Raw genomic sequence first — 13,940 nt, forward strand, 5'->3', positions numbered from 1 at the left:
TTGCATATATAATGATTTTGGATCAAATGGATAAAAAAAATAGGTTCGGTTGTCCTAGTGTTCACAAACAACGTTAAATATAACACTATATACAAAAAAATAAATAATGTTAGAATAATGTACGCAGATGACATCGGCGTCATAGGTCTATCAAAACGTGTCGTAACATCCAACCTTTGTAAAAATTGAAAAGTAGTCTTCCAAAGTGTGTCTTGAAGTAAACGGCGATAAATTTATGGTATGAACACGCAATGCGTCTTTTAGGCTCGGATTAACTGTGGATATTGAAAATTACAATTTGAAGTAGTAATTAAAGTCATACTGACAAACAACATCAGTTTTTAAATAAAGGTAGTAATAATATTGGGCAACTGGTGCTACTATGGTCTAAGTAAACAGTTTAAAGCAAAAATATCTCTCGTAAACTAAAATTTATGGGTACTTGCGAAAGCAGATGTGGCAGAAATTGGCTTGTTTGAGAGAAACAATTCTCGAAAGATTTATGGACCAATACTCGTATGCTTAGACGTGAATACTGACGTTGTACGAACCTGGAGTTGTACCAGCTCATCGATATCGGTATAGTAAAACGTATCATGCTACAACGATTCGGGGCATCGCCAAGAAGGCATATGACTACGAGCAACTTGACGGTATACGCCCCAAGGAAGACAAAAATTAAATATGATATCACAAAACATGGCATCCAAAATTTTTTCAAAATTCGACTTATGGAACAAAATGCTCTGTTTAGTATAAAAACCATCAAAGTAAGTACATTCAGAGCATCAGTTCAAGATAATATAATTAGGCTATGTTGTATATTACCCGCACTACGTTTTTAATTGCTTGTGCCTGCGTTTATTCCCACAAATAAAAAGTCAATTATTTCAAATTATTTGGCAATAAAAGAAATGTTAAGTCAAAATTGTTTATGTTTACTATTATGTGTTTTACGTATGTACAAGGGCGTATATGTTAATATAATTATATATGTTTTGACGAAATTTCATTACCAATGCGGTTTATAACACGTTTTTTTATTAATATATGTATGTATATGTCAAGATAAAGGTGATCCACTTCCATACAACAAAATGAACTACTTTGTGTTTTATGATTTTATTAATTAAACGTTTATTTTCATAGGCAAGAGCTTAAGTTTATTTGCCATTTGTCAAGTGTAGATGTTGAAGTTCATAAGTTTAGTAAGGTGGATATTTTTTCTATTGCAAACTTACTCATGTTTATGGGCAGAGAAAATTTTGAGTCTCCAAATACGTTGTAAACATTTTTAATTTCCATAAATTAGGCGTTACTTGCACATACAGGTAATTGCATAATATAGCGATACATACTAGATAATTTTTTTCTTGTTGATTTTCTACAACGACGAAATATAGAAAATGTGGATAAAGTGTTCAATTCTATGGTGACAGCTATTAAATAAGAGAACAAAATTACTTCGAAGACCCAAATATCTTAAGACCAAATACGTTTGAGACAGTTTGTCTGGCAGGCTGCTGCTACGATAACTCTCGAACGGAGTAGGCAAACTTTGTATATCGCAATGTTTCTTCTACACTTTAACTTAACTTCCAAGATGTACTCGTTCCGCTACTTCCCACAAATTTTGGATTAATTGCAATTTAAGTCCTGTTCAAGGGGTGCTACAAATCTAGTTCTTATGGCCCTGATTATTACGTCAAACTCTTTTTGATGGAGAAGTCCATACCTCCTTAGATACAGGCGGAAACCTTTAAAAACAAAAGGCATCAAATAAAATGACAGCTAGTCAGTATAACTCCTGAATTTTTTTCAAAATGCTGAACTTTTGTGAAGGAGGAACGTTATTTGTAAACCCTCCACCATAATATGGAGAGTATAATAAATTTCCTTTGTAACACATCGAAATATTCATAAAGTATTTATAGTGAAATTGGACACTTTTTTAAAAGTTTTTTTTTATTTCCCTTATTTCGTGCTGTGGTAATGCTGCTCATCATAAAAATGTTTTAGCATATTTTCAGATTTTTTGACTACCGGTTCCAAAGATATCGCTCCTTGCAAAAGTCGAATTCTGTAAAAATTATATGCAACAAGTAAAAAAGTATCAGTCTGCTTTGCCGACAGAGATATACCCTCAGCCTGTGCAAATTGAAACACTTTTTTCACAAAAAACTTATGTATTTAGGGGGTTTCAAAATTTTGGTCGTATGAACCCACAAAAATGTTGATTAGGATTAAAGTTCAAAAATTTTGCGGAAAAGGTACTTAAAGGAATGGACCGAAATAGACAATGGGGGTGCAATAGGGGGGTTTTACACCCTTCGGGTTATTTTTTCAGGAAGTATGGACTTGCCCCTGAAAAAACTTGTACCTTCGTATGAGGGACAGTGAATACAAGATGTTACAACAAAAACCAAGGCGATTCGAGAGCAGGTCCTAAACTGAACTTTTCCGAAATTTTGTGTGGGAGGTAGTCGAAGAAGTTTGCAGATTGACTCCATATTGTAACCTCATCTAAGTCTGGTAGAAATTTCATAATATGCAAAGTATGGACCAAATCAGTTACTTCCTTCAAGAGTTATCGTACTCACAAATTTTCCGAACATTTTCGACCTTTTGTGGGAGAGGTACCGGAAGGAGTGGACCGATATAATCCATCTTTGAACTTGAACTAAGTTTGGGGCAAAATATTACGAAAGCCAAATTTTGGACCGAATCGGCAGATCCGTTCGAGAGTTATCTTGCGCTCCAACCTCTACACACGGTGTTTTAGGTTTTTTGTAAGTTTCAGGCTATTTTCTCAGGAAGTATGGACTTGCCCCTAACGAAACTTACAGCGTCGTATAGAGGACAGCGAATACAACTTGCGTAAACAAAAATCAAAGCGATTCGAGACCAGGTCCTAAACTGAACTTTTCCGTAATTTTGTGTGGGAGGTACCCGAAGTAGGGGACCGATTGAATTCATATTGGAACCTCATCTAAGTTTAGTAGAAAATACACGATGTGCAAAGTATGGACCAAATCGGTTATTCCCTACAAGAGTTATGGTGCGCACAAGTTTTGCGACAATTTTTGAACATCTGTGGGGGAGGTACCTTAAGAAGTGGACCTATATGGCCCATCTTCGAACTTAAATCGAATCTGGACAAAATATTTCGATACCCAAAATTTGAACCGGAATCGATTGATCGGTTCGAGAGTTATCGTGCGCAACAGCCAGCCAGACAGACAGACGGACAGGACATTGCTAGATCTACTCAAAATTGTCTGAAACGGATATCGTACAAACATACTTGGGGTCTAAAACCATTATTTCGAGAAGGCACATTTTTGGTCGTATCAAAGTGTAAATACCCTCTTTAGCCTAAAGGCTGAGTGTATAAAAACAAGTAAGAATGGCTTAAGTTCGGCCACGAACTTGTAATACCCTCCACCATGAGTTGTATTGAAGTCAAATGAACAATTAGTACCTTTCGTTTATGAAGAAGACTATAAAACCAAATTTCAGCAAGTTCAGTAAAACAATGTGGCTAACCTTCAAAATACCGAAATTCGGGAGGTACCGTTCCATATCAAAAACGTAGATCTATACCAGCAAAATTCTGGCGGGAAAGTTTTTAGAATCAAAGAAGACTAAATACCAGATTTGTGATATTTCGATTAAGCCTTCAAAATACCAAAAAATCAAGAGGTACGCTTCTATGGGGATATAGGAACCCGCGGACCTATACTGATAATTCTCTTCTGGAAAATGTTATAACCCCATGGAAGACTAAATAACAAATTTCTGTCTTTCGGTGTGACATTGACGTAACAACCTTCAGAATTACGAACATCGGGAGGTACCGTCCTATGGGCGCTATATGAAGGCGTGGATCTATACCGAAAAATTTCATATAGAACGTTTAATATCCCAAATGAAGACCAAATACCCACCGATGAGCAGCATCATCGCAGCAAAAAATAAAGCAATTCCAAAAACCGATTTCAACAGAAATCCCCAAGCTGCTCATCAGCAAAAAATTTCAGTATACTTTCATATTTTTTGACTAACGTTCCAGAGATATCGCGTCTTGAAAAGGGTCGAATTCTGTAAAAACTATTTGCAAAGAAATACTTATAACTTGTTTAATATGAGTATTTCTTTGCATATAGTTGAAAAATCTTTTTGTGCATGTTTTTTGTTTTATCGGCTATTTAATAAAAAATAGAAAAAAATTGCACAGTTGGCTCTGATGTAATTTTCGGGATTTAATATTTAAAATCAAATTTTAACAATGATTATATTCTTTGATTTGCTAGATTTTTTTTATACCCTCAGCATTTATGCTAACGAGGGTATATACACTTTCATACGGGCAAAATGTGCTTCATCAAAATAATGGTTTTAGCCCAAGTATGTTTGGACGAAATGTATATGAGACAATTTTGGAGTCGATTGAGCAATGTCCGTCCGTCTGTCTGTCTGGCTGGCTGGTGCGCACGATAACTCTCGAACGGATGATTTTATTAATTCGGTCCAAATTTTGGCTTTCGTAATATTTTTGCCCAACTTTAGTTTAAGTTCGAAGTTGGGCTATATCGGTTCCACTCCTTCCGGTACCTCCCCCACAAAAGTTCGAAAATGTTCGGAAAATTTGTACGCACGATAAATTTAGAAGGGAGTAACTGATTTGGTCCATTACTTTGCCCATCGTAAAATGTGTACCAGACTTAGACAATGTTTTAATATAGAGTCAATCGGCCCACTCCTTCGGGTACCTCCCACACAAAATTTCGAAAAGTTCAGTTTAGGGCCATCTCTCGAATTTAGCAACTTGTATTCACTGCCCTCCATACGACGGTACAAGTATCATTAGGGGCAAGTCCATACTTCCTGAGAAAATAGCCTGAAAGTTGCAAAACCCCTATGACACCGTGTGAGGTGGGTGGATCGTAAGATAACTCTAGAACGGATCTGCCGATTCGGTCCAAATTTGGCCTTAGTAATATTTTGTCCTAACATAGTTTAGTTTGAAGAAAAGCCATAACGGTCCACTGCTTCATGTACCTCCCCCACAAAAGTTCAAAACTGTTCGGAAAATTGTTCATACGGTAACTCTTGAAGGGAGTGGCCGAATTGGTCCATACTTTACACATCCTAATATATCTACTAGATATAGATCAGTTCAAATATGGACTATATTTGTTCAATCCATCCGGTACCTCCCACACAAAATTTCGGATATGTTCACTTTAAGACCTGCTATCGAATCGCCTTGATTTTTGTTGAAGCAACTTGCATTCGCTGGCTCAATTACGATGTAAACGTTTTTTCCGGGCAAGTCCATACTTCTTGTAAAAGCCCCTATGTCACCATATGTATTGGCTGAAGATCCACTTCCATAATGGTCAATGTAGATCCATTCCTTTTAGTATTTCCTCCGCAAAACTTTAATCTCTAATCCTTAATGAGCATTTTTGTCGGTTCAAATTCCCAAAATTTTTAAAAACCCCTAAATACATATATTTTTTGGGAAAATGGTTTCAATATATACAGGCTGAGGGTATATCTCTGTCGGCAAAGCCGACTGATACTTTTTACTTGTTTTCATAATTTTTTGTAGTATTCGTTTTGAGCCACAACAATGAACTGGTAATTTTTTATAGCCTCAGCCTTTAGGCTAAAGAGGGTATTTTCACTTTGATACGACCAAAAATGTGCCTCATCGAAATAATGGTTTTAGACCCCAAGTATGTTTGTACGATATCCGTTTCAGACAATTTTGAGTCGATCTATCAATGTCCGTCCGTCTGAATGTCTGTCTGGCTGGTTGGTGCGCACGATAACTCTCGAACGGATCAATCGATTCCGTTCCAATTTTGGGTATCGAAATTGTCCAGATTTGATTTAAGTTCGAAGATGGGCCATATCGTCCACTACTTCAGGTACCTCCCCCACAAAAATTCAAAAATGTTCGGAAAATTGTCCGCTCTATAACTTTTGAAGGAAGTAACCAAATTAGTCCATACTTTGCACATCGTGACATTTCTACCAGATAGATGAGGTTCCAATATGGACCCTACACAAAATTTTGCTTAAGTGCAGTTTAAGGCCTGCTCTCGAATCGCCTTGATTTTTGTTGCAGCCACTTGTATTCATTACCCCCATTACGACGATATAATTTTTTCAGGAGCAAGTCCATACTTCTCAGAAATCAGCACGAAAATTGCAAACAACCCATAAATACCATGTGTCGTAATTGCAGCGCACGATAACTTTCGAACTGGATCAACATATTTGGTTCAAATTTTGGTTCTTTCAATATTTTGTCCAAACTTAGCTTAAGTTTGAAGATAAACCATATCGTCCCACACCTTCCGGTACCTCCCCCCACAAAGGTTCAAAATTTGTGGGCATGATAACTCTAGGAGGGAGTAACCGAAAATGAGTCAAACTTTGCTATTGGTAAATTAATTTCAGGTATAGATCCGGTTCTATATGGACTATATCGGTCCACTCATTTGGGTATCTTACACACAAAATTTGTAAAAAGTATAGTTTAACAACTCCTCTCTGATCTTATTAATTTGTGATGCAGCGGGTGCACTTGCGGCCCCTTTTACGACGTTGTAATTTTTTTTTTTCGTGGGCAAGTCCATACTTCCTGAGATATTGACCCAAAAAGGTCCAGAAAATCCTACCGGCACCACCTAAACTGACTAACGTGTAAATTTACCCTTTAAGAGAGAAATCGGTTGAGCTCAAACTTTGTAAATTGAAAAGTAAAATTGTAATATATTTAAATTCAGAAATTATTTCCTACAGATTTGTATTAGGTCCGAATATGTACTACATCGGATCACTCCTAAGGGGACACCTTACTCAATTGGAAAAAATGCACTCGTCTTGGATCATTCTGAATTTTGTTGCAACATGTAGTTTTTTGCGGCCCTTTCCCATCCTGGAAAATTTTCCCAACAGCTAAAAAATCTACAGAAGTATTGTGTTAACTTTTTTCTTCGGGTACGTGGCTGAGGGTATATCTCTGTCGACTCAGCTGACTGACACTTTCTTACTTGTTTTCTTATAACTCATTTAGACCAAATTCAAGAAAATTAAAGACTACAATCGCTGATAAAAACTGATTTTAAATGTTATATCCCGAAAATTAAATCGATGCACACTGGTGCATTTTTTTTCTATTTTTATTAAAAATCTTCTGTTAAAAACCCAAAAATACCAAAAAAGAATTGTTTTCAATTTGGGTCAATATTAAATAAAATGTGAGTTTTCTTTGCATATAGTTTTTATTAAAACTCAGAAAATAATTTGTATCGAACGTCACAGGGTGCTACAAGTAAAGAAGATTATGAGAACAACGACATCAAATTACAAAACCTAAATTGACAACACCCTGTTATCATTGCAATGTTGTTTAAAATTTATTAGAAATCACTTTATTAAAGAAATAGTATAAATTAAACCAAAAACGTAGCATATCGTCAAGCTCAAGCTTTGTTATAAATAGACGAGTAAAACTGTTATAATAGTTATATATATTTAATTCTAAATATGTAGCATATTTTTAGGATATTCGTCTTAATAATCATAGGAACAATTGTTAAGCCTTAACTTCTTCTATTACGGTTATTAATGTGTGCTTTTGTCTTAAGTCTTTTGTAGGAACGGAAACTAAATCTGTATCCACCGGCCCTTTGTCTTTTTCTTTACATTTTAATAAATACATTACAAAATGGACAAGTAACGTTAGTGTTTGAAAATGCGCATTACAACATATGCAAATATAATAAATGAACTAATAATCATTTTTGTTGGAACCCTATACATAAGGGTATTACACTTTTATTTTACCCAAAATTAATTTCGTCAATCTACATATGTTTATCCGCCCTGCATTATAAATATATAGGTGGAGAAACTGGACAAAACATTATAAATTTTATCCGATTTTGTAGCCGTTATACAGGTCGAAATAATAGTCCGATCAACCTTAAATTTTAAATAAGGATTTAGTTTATGAAAAAAGAGAAAGTTTGCAATTGTTTGGAAGAGGAACTGCTGACCATACGATTGAGGCCAATTATATTGATAAATATATGGACTGATAACAGAGTTGCAGCTGTGCATTTTCTATAGAAAATAATAACCAGTGATACATTTTCTGTCGAAAATTTTCACAGTGATACTTTTTGAAAGAAAAATGTCATCAGTAATACTTTTTCTGTAGTAAAATATCAACCGAGATATATAATAAAAAAATTCCTTCTGTTATACATTTGAAAATCTTTTTCTAAAGTAGTAAGCGCCACAGGCGATCATTTTCTTGAAAAATTCGCCGAATTTTTTACCAAGTATTTTTAAAATTTAAGACATTTTAAGTTATAGTAAAAATCTTCAATTACTATAAGTAAAAAAAGAAATCGACGCAGACGAAAATATTTTTGGAGAAATATGCAAATATATACCTATGTTTTAAGAACGAAAATTGCAACGGGTTTATTTTTTTAATCGCTCTATTCATTTCATTTCATTTCATTTATTCATCAATTGTAATATAAAAAAGCCAACATGGCCAATAACTTATATTATCTTACTACAATATCCAAACACCAAGAACTTAGAAGTAAATAATTAAAATTAAATATATATATATATACATAAATAAAATATATACATAAATACTATGCATACTATGATTAATGACTATCAAAGGAATTCATGGAAATACAAATATAAATAGACTCCCTATTCATAGCCACTAACCACTGCACTTCACTTAACAAATGTTAAGAAAAGTGGAGGGGAGATGAGCAAGGGACGTCCCTACACAATAAATGCTATGTTTCACTCAATCACTAGAGTGAACATAGAAGGTCTACAGAATCACATCCATAAAAAAAGTCCAAAAAAAAAAACAAACAATATAAATATGGCTCCCCAGCCACAAAAATCACAAGTATATATGTATACCCTGTAACTAGTGACTAGTAAACAAACATTAATCTAGTAGAGAGATGCTCAAAACACCTTCTCTTAAAAACAAAGGTGGAGAAAAGCAAAATTACGTAGGTCAAGAGGTAACCGATTCCAAAATCTTGCAACCCTAACAACAAAAGAATGCTCTCCTATCCACGACGAAAATGTTGGAAATGACAATTGAGGATTCCTAAAGTATCGACTAAACACAAACTTATTAAAGAGGGGAGAGTTGACGTCCTTCATTATCCTATAGTGGCATAAAAGAAGGCGATATTCAACATACTTGTCAAAGGACAAGCCCAGGAATTTAACAACAAATTGCGAAACATGGTCACCACGTCGCAAACCAAACACATATCGCACAATAGAATTAACAATCTTATGAACACGCAGCATTTGAGAAGAACTAGCTCCAGAAACAACCTCCAAACAGTAGTTTACATGAGACATCAACAACGACATAGCAACTTTCCACCTAACATTAAGGGGTAAATATACTTGGAGACTATAAAGCCTCCTAAGCTGGAAAGCGAACACGAGACAACAGAACATCAATATGCGTTACAAAACTAAGCTTAGAATCAATGATTACACCCAAGCACCGAATTTCACCAACAACATTAACAACAGAAGAACTCACACAGATATTAGGAATTACAGAATTAACAGGCGTATTAAAAACAACAGCTTCAGTTTTATCCCAGTTGATAAGCCAAACCATTCGAGGAGATCCAAAGTGATAGGGATTGTAGCACAGAATTTGCTAAATTCTCCAGATTCAAGAGATTTACACTCCTGAAGAAAACATGGATGTCATCCGCATGCATAAAAATACTACAGCCAGAACCTGCAATTGAATCCACAATGTCATCAATAAACATTATAAACAAAAGGGGCCCAAGCACCGAACCCTGCGGGACACCACGCCGAACATCACTACCCAGCAAAAAAATTCATTACAAATTGGCCTACTTTCTCATTATTTTAACACGGACATGTCATAGGGCGTAAGTATTTATTTTTTGGCCACTAAAAAGTAGATAAATACGTAGTTACTCCCTGGTTACTTCAAGTCGTAACTACTTATTTAAGTACTTATTTATTTACTTTTAAATGCCAAAAAATAAGTAATTACTCCCTATGACATGCCCGTGTTAAAATAATGAGAAAGTAGGCAAATTTGTAATGAGTATTTTTGCTGGGTAACATCAGACCGAATACCCCTATGCTCCACAAACTGGGACCTTCCCACTAGATATGAAGAAATCAACCTACAGGCAGAAAGAGAAAAACCAAACTTATGCCTCAACTTGTGGAGCAGAAGGCCATGATCAACGGAATCAAAGGCATTGGACAAATCAAGACCAACAAGTAAACCAACATCAGAACCATTGAAAACATCGCGAATAAGATCAGTGAGGCATAACAAATGCAAAGTACTACTATGGCCATGTCGAAAACCATACTGGGAACTACTCAAACACTTACGGTCATCAATAAACTCTACAATAGCATTCTTAACAATGTGTTCAACAATCTTCGACATCGACGGCAATATGCTCATTGGGCGAAGATTCGTGTGATTATACGAACCCCCTCTCTTTGGCACAGGCACAACACGAGCTACCTTCCAAGCTTGCGGAAACGTCGACGTCATAAAAATAGTGTTAATAAAATGCAAAAAGTGACCACATATATAAGGAAAGGTACGCCTAAAAAACTTAATAGGCAACCCATCAACACCAACAGCTCCAGACTTAACTTTACGCAAAGCACTCACAACATCTTCAATATACTCACAGTAAAACCTAAAGGAATCCTCAACATTGGTCTCATCAACTCTCCTATTAACCATCAAACTCGAGTTGCTCACACCACAAAAATAATCATTAACCGCATTAACATCAATAAAAGGAACCTCATCACCATCATCTAGACAACCAAAGGATTTAAGCGATTTCCACAATTGAGTATCATTCATACGACCAAACATTGTTTCGTAAAATTTTCTCCTCTCATTACGCATTACAGCTTTGCATCGATTACGATACATACAGTAGATTCGCCTATTACCATCAGTAGGTCGTCTGCGCCATTCAAAATAAGCTAAGTCTCTCATAGAACGAGACGACTTCACTACATCCAAATCCAACCATGCATCATTTTTGGGATTAACTCGACGAGACACAACAGGCACAAAAGAGAACAAATTTTGGAACAACAGATCAATAAGAGCAAGCTGATGATCAACACCACTTGTGTTATAAAGAGGGCTAAAATCGAAATTACACAAAAAGCATCCAATTCCCAGCCAATCAGCTCTATTAAAATCCAGGAACTCAATTACCTTCTCTTCAACAACAACTGGAATTTCAATCATACCAAAGATTAAAGCATGATGAGAAACTCCAGGACACTGCCCCTGAGAGGAAAACCCTACACTTAAGGCATCACTGACGAGGCAAAAATCGATCAACGAGGAGGAACCATGAGCAAGATCAAAGTGCGTTGGCTTGCAATTGTGGACAATAGACAATCCCAGAGATCGACAAATCGATCGATTTTCTAAAAATTTTCCGATTATTTCTTTGAGAAATGTAAATAAATAATATCTAACGAAATATTATCTTCGAATACTGTAGACGGAAAACATTTACTAAGAACTGTTACTGACTCTCGTTTTTAAATATTTTTTAAGATTTTTAATAAATTTAGGAAATATTGAGGATATTTTGTGCATTTCAGCATTGTTTCGCACATGTACTATTCACCTTAAATTCTGGTTCACACGTTGCACTTCGTAATAATTCTACGAGACATGAATCAGGATAAAATATGTTCTATATCAGTCCATTTCTTCGGGTACCTCCCTTATCTCGAATCGCTTTGATTTGTTTGCAATAACTGGTATTCACTTCCCCCATTACAACAGTACAAGTTTCTTTCAGAGGCAAGTCTACTTCCTAAGAAAATCACACAAAAACTGCAAAAAACCCCTACGGCCAACGTGTAGCAACTGGTGCGAACGACAAATTTTGAACGGTATACTGCGTTGGTATCTTTGTATATCATGTGTACTGTGATTTCGATGTTGATTTCGCTGAAATCACGAAATGAGATGATTTCATTTTTGTATGCGAAATCATGATAAATTTTGCTTGATTCCGCACGAAATCACTAAACGCCTTCGAAATAACGAAACGACGCCGAATGTAAACCAAGCATTATTTAAAAACAGCTTTAAACCACCCTTTCACGTTGACAACGGACCTTATAGTATTACCACCCATATCTGTTTATATCTGTTTGTGGCAAATGCTTTATTGCATCTCTTTACTTATACACGCCATATCTGTTTCAACAAGTAAAGCTGAAAACACATCCAACGTTTGAGTAAAGTTTTGTGTTGAATGTTGAGAAAAAACAACAACAGAGCGACGCCGACACCAAAGTCCAGCGTTGACATGTTTGCCGGCATATATTTCAAATGAATTTGATTTTTTCGGCATCATGCCGAACAGTGTAAAAACGACCAAAACGACACAAAACTTTACCCAAACGTTGGATGTGTTTTCAGCTTAAGAACGGCGTTAAGTTCGGTCGGCCCGAACTTGTTATACCCACCACCAAGAGTTGTATTGAAGTAAAATGGAACAATTAGTTTCATTTCGTTTATGAAGAAGAATGAATACCAAATTTCAGCAATTTCGGTAAAATAGTGTGACTAATCTTCAAAATTCCGAAAATCTGGAGATACCGTTATATGGGAGTTACATCACAACGTCGATCTATACCGATTAATTTCTGGGGGAAAGATGACTAAATACCAAATTTCCGATATTTTGATAATATAATGTGGCTAAAACTTTCAAAATACCGAAAATCTGGAGCTACCGTTCTATGGGGGCTATATGAAGACGTAGACCTAAATCTACAAATCACAGGTGGAAAGCTTTAAATACCAAATTTCAGCCGTTTCGATGCAATATTGATACCATAATACTCTAAATACCGAAAATTGCGTTCTATGGGGGCTATACGAATGGGTGGATCTGCACCGACAAATTAAGTGGGAAAGTTGAATACCCCCAACAAAAACTGATTATCAAATTTCAGATATTTCGATGGATTATTGAGGCCACAACCTCAAAAATACCGAAAATCGGGATGTACCGTTCGATGGGGGCTAAATGAGGGCGTGAACCTGTACCGGCAAATTTAAAGTGGAAAGTTTTATATCCCTAACCAAGACTTAATACCAAATTTCAGCCATTTCGGTGTGCTACTGGGCCTAAAACCTTCAAAATACCGAAAATCGGGTGGTACCGTTCTATAGGGACTGTATAAAGGCGTGGACATACACCAGCAAATTTGAGAGGAAAAGTTGTATACCTCCAACGAAGACCAAGTAACAAATTTCAGCTATATCTGTGGAATATTGAATCCACTACCTTCAAAATACCGTACCCTATATGAGGGCGTGGACCAATAGCAACAAAAATCTGGGGGAAAGTTTTGTACCCCAACGAAGACACAGTACTAAATTTCAACAATTTCGGTGTGATAAAGAGACTAAAACCTTAAAAATACCGACAATCGGGAGGTACCGTTCAATGGGGGCTATATCAAAACGTGGACCCTGGGCTATTTACAATTCCAGATATCCTAGGAGTAATAGAAACTTCTATACCAAATTACAAAGCTCTATCTTAAAAATTGTGAGCTGTATCTTGATTTAAACAGACGGACGGACATGGGTTTATTGATTTAGAATTTTACCCTGATCAAGAGTATATTTACTTTATAGGGTCTACGATGAATATTTCGATGTGTTGCAAACGGAATGTCCATGATATGGTCAAGGGTATATGAAGTGACAATAGCAACTCGTAAATCAAATTGAATTCTACTCATCTACACTCACTAATGGTCGCTTCGAAACTGGT

This window comes from Musca autumnalis, unplaced genomic scaffold (assembly GCF_047663935.1).
Source record: "Musca autumnalis isolate F117 unplaced genomic scaffold, ASM4766393v1 scaffold_4, whole genome shotgun sequence".
In the NCBI taxonomy this organism is placed as follows: domain Eukaryota; kingdom Metazoa; phylum Arthropoda; class Insecta; order Diptera; family Muscidae; genus Musca; species Musca autumnalis.